The 4,018-nt window shown below is 53.7% G+C and overlaps 1 pseudogene; it reads right to left on the bottom strand.

The window, feature by feature from the left end:
• Nucleotides 1–2,848: 2,848 nt before the first annotated feature.
• On the bottom strand, nt 2,849–3,810 carry LOC144273227 (olfactory receptor 4M1-like; annotated as a pseudogene).
• Between the last annotated feature and the right edge of the window lie 208 nt (nt 3,811–4,018).

The following is a 4,018-nucleotide window of genomic DNA, read 5'->3' as shown; positions in this document are numbered from 1 at the left end:
TGAGCAAACTCACCAGCTCCAGGGGAAGCCGGGATCTCAGCTGCCAGGACGGGTAGGTGGGGGGCGGGGAGATTGGACAGGCCAGTGGGGCTCCAGCAAGACAGTGTCCCCACAGCAGGGGGTGCTGCAGGATGCCCTTCTGTGAGGGGGACTGGGAATGAAACATGGGGACAGGGGAGAAAAGGGAGATGAACCAAGTCACGCAATCAGTACTTAACAAAACTTGATGCCTGGCTTCCCACATCCTCTGCTCTAACTGCTAGACTCTACTCCCTTCTCAGGGTTGGGGATGGAACCCAGGTGTTCTGGCTCCCAGTCCATGCTACTCTGACCCACTTGATCCCACTCCCCTCCCAAGGCTGAGGATGGAAACCAGGAGTCCTGGCTCCCAGCCAGAGGCAGATTAAGGTTTCTTGGGATCCTGGGCCAGAGCAAATGCACCTGCAGTCCCACCCCCATTTTGCCCCTTCCTCCTGTGTCCCCACCCACGGCCTCACATCTTTTTGCCCCTTCCCTTGGGCCCCAGCCTGTCCCTCTGTGGCTCTACAACCCATTTGCTCCTTTCTGCCCCCCCACGGCGGCCTCAAGACCAGAGAAGCTCTGTCCTCCTGCCATGGCCCCAGGGCCGCAGCAGGGAGTGAGAGCTCCCCCGGCCCTGAGGCTGCGGTAGATAGCGAGAGCTCCTCCAGTCCCAGGGCCGCAGCAGGGGTGCTGGGGTTGGGGCTTCCTCTGCCACCCCCAGAGCTTCAGCAAGGGACCAGGGTTGGGACCCTAGGGTTTCTCCCGCCCCACCCGCTTGGTGCTTCTGCCGTGCGGGGACTTCCCCTGCCACGCTGTAGCCTCTGCCCGGGACGGGGCAGCGGGGGCTTCCCCTGCCACCCCTGGCTTCTGCTGGGGATGGGGTTGGGACACGCTAGGCTGGGGCTTCCACTGCTCCTCGGCTTGTGCTGGCAATGGGGTCGTGGCACTAGGGTTTCCCCCACTTCAACTGCTCCTCCCTGTGCTGCGGCTGGGGAGTGGGGTCAGGTGTGGGGGCTTCCCCTATCCCATGGCCAGAGCTCTGGGCTTTTGCAACCCGGCAGTGGATTTTTTTCTGAAGGCCCCATTTGGCCAGGACCACTGGGGACGGGCCTAGTCGGCCCAGTGACTAATCTGCCACTGCTCCCAGACCCCACTGCTCTGACCCACTAGATCCCAATGCCCCCCAAGAGCTGGGGATGGAACCCAGGAGTTCTGGACCTCAGCCCCAACCACTTTAACCCACTAGACATCCCTCCCCTCCCAGAGACAGGATAGAACCCAGGAGTCCTGGCTCTCAACCTGCCCTTTCTAACCCACTGCACCCCACTACTCTGTTCTAACCACTGGAACCCACCACCAGCTGAGCTGTGGACAGAACCCAGGAGACCTGAATTGAAGTCCTGGAGACACTACAGCCCCAAAATGCAGTTTCCAGTGATCTGAAGCTATCCATGGATTTGCCATATTTTGGTGGTGGGGAGCTTATGAAATGGCCAGAGGGAGAAGGGCTGATGTCTCCTTTTTATCTGTTAGCCCAAAGGTTAACACACATGGGTTGTGGGAGCCACAGTTCAAGTCCCCCACCTTGCTGATGGGAAGGTAGGATTTGAACTTGAGTCTCCGCTATTAAAAGCAGGTCCGTTAGCCTCCAGCCTATGGGATATTCTGGCATGGAAGCCCTTCATTGTTTCCTGTGGAAATTATCTGACTTGATATGAAACTCTTGGGCTAAAGGAAGAAAGCAGCAGCACCAGCCTCACTCCAGAGCCTGGTTTGTCAAGGCACGTGCCTTGAAGGTGGGAATTGGAAGGGCCAGTCCCCCCGGCTCCAATTATTAATCCATAATGCAATGGCTTCAACAGGAGACATTTCTACACCAGCTTATCCCATAGCCCAGTGGTGTAGCTGTGCTGCTATAAAGCAAGAGACCCAACTTCCTAGTCCTTCTTCACACCACGGAGATGGGGGACTTGAACCCGGGGATTTCACATTTCATTGTGGGTTGAACGAAATATTTCCATCTACCCTACCCACAATTTTTCAATTCCCTTAATTTTTTCTGGATTTTTTCGACTCTGTTCAGGTTGATGCAATTTCTTCCCTCCTCTGCTTTTTCCAAACTGTCAGAGATCTGAAAACTCAGCGAGTCACACAGATGTAGTAGCCACCAGGCAAGCTGATGCCATTCACTCTCCATGCACGCATAGTGCCCACCACAAAGAACAACCCAATATTGGTTTGAGTACAGGCAGCGCCCGGCACAATGGGGGCCCTGATCTCGGTTGGGGCCTGTGCAGCCCCCGGTACAATGGGACCTGATCTCAACTGGAGTCTGTGCAGCGCCTGACACAATGGGGGCTCTGATCTTTGGTTGCTTGTTTAGCTGGTACTCTAATCGAAAGAATGATTTCTATGGAAACTGGGCAGCCACATTCCTAGGTGGCTTTGAAAATCTGACTCATGGGGGCAGAGTTAAGGCTGTGAGTGCAGCATTTTCCTGAATTGTGAGTCTTTAATTGCGCAGCCTTCATGTTCTCCTAATCTCCAATTGTGGGATGGAGTGTTTTATGTTTTTAAGCAGGGAGATTGGAGAAGAAAAAATAGAAAAAGAAGCAGCTTTGCTCCTGGGGCTTTGAAACCTTGCTAGAAGTTGGCACATGGGACAGAAGAAAGGTTACATTTAAGGAGATTTTTTTTTTATTTTCTTAAAAATAGGTACACATTGAGAGTTCTTTGGTAACCTGTAGTCTGACCTCCTGTATAATACAAGACAGAGAAATGCCCTGAAATAATTCCAAACCCTGCACTTCTTCACTCTGACTTTGTTCTATTTCCTTCTGCAGAGCCCTTGTCTGCCCAGCAGCCTCTTCATGGCACTGATGATCTCCTTGTTCCTGAGCATGTAGAGTATAGGGGTTATGAGGGGGGAGACCACTGTGTGGAACACGGCCACTACCTTGTCCAGGGGGAAGCTGCGGAAGGGCTGGCAGTAGATGTAGATGGCCAAGCTAAACATGATGAAGATGATGATGACGTGGCTGACACAGGTGGAAGCCACTTTGATCGTCCCCTTTGAAGGGTCACCTGCCTGAAGTCAGACCAGCAGCACTGCATAGGAGATGAGCAAGAGGAGGAAGCACATCACAGTGGAAAGGCCGCTGCTGAAGAACATGAGGAACTCCAGCACGTAGACATCGGTGCAGGCCAGCTTGATCACCTGGCTGATGTCACAGAAGAAATTGCCCAGCTCGTTGGGGTCACAAAACGGGAGCTGGATGATCAACACCACCTGCAGGAAAGAGTGCATGAAGCTCCCGGCCCAAGCAGCCCCCACCAGGGCACAGCAGACCTCCCTGCTCATCATGCTGGCATAGCGCAGGCAATGGCAGATGGCCACATACCTGTCAAAGGCCATGCCCATGAGTAGGAAGACCTCAGCTGCCCCCAGGAAGTGGATGAAGAAGATCTGTGCTTTTCAGCCCCCATAGGAGATGGTTTTATGGTGGGAGAAGAAGTCAGCCAGCATCTTTGGGGGGGAGGGGTGATGGAGCAGTAGCAGATGTCCAGGAAGGCCAGGTTGGCTAGGAAGAAATACATGGGGGAGCCCAGGTGAGTGTCGCCCCAGATGGTAAGGATGATGATGTTGGCAGGGAGGATCACAGAATAGAAGACAAAGAACAAGACGAAGAGGAAGAGCTGGATCTCCCGGGTCTGAGATAACCCCAGCAGCACAAACTCCATCACCAGTTCAAGTAGCCACTGGGCAAGCTGGTGCCAGTCGACCTCCATGCATGAAAAGTGCCCACCATAAAAAACAACATAATATTGGTTTGGTACGGGCAGCACCCAACAAAATGGCAGGCCTGATCTCGGTCAAGGTCTGTGCAGTGTCTAGCACAATGGGGGCCCTGATCTCAATCAGAGGTTATGCACCACCTGGCACAATGGCGGCACTGATCTTTAGTTGCTTCTTTAGTTGGTATTCTAAAAGAAAGAA

Source organism: Eretmochelys imbricata, chromosome 13, assembly GCF_965152235.1.
Source record: "Eretmochelys imbricata isolate rEreImb1 chromosome 13, rEreImb1.hap1, whole genome shotgun sequence".
NCBI lineage: Eukaryota > Metazoa > Chordata > Testudines > Cheloniidae > Eretmochelys > Eretmochelys imbricata.
The sequence above is the reverse complement of the archived record's forward strand: the minus strand, read 5'-3'. Positions and strand labels throughout refer to the sequence as shown.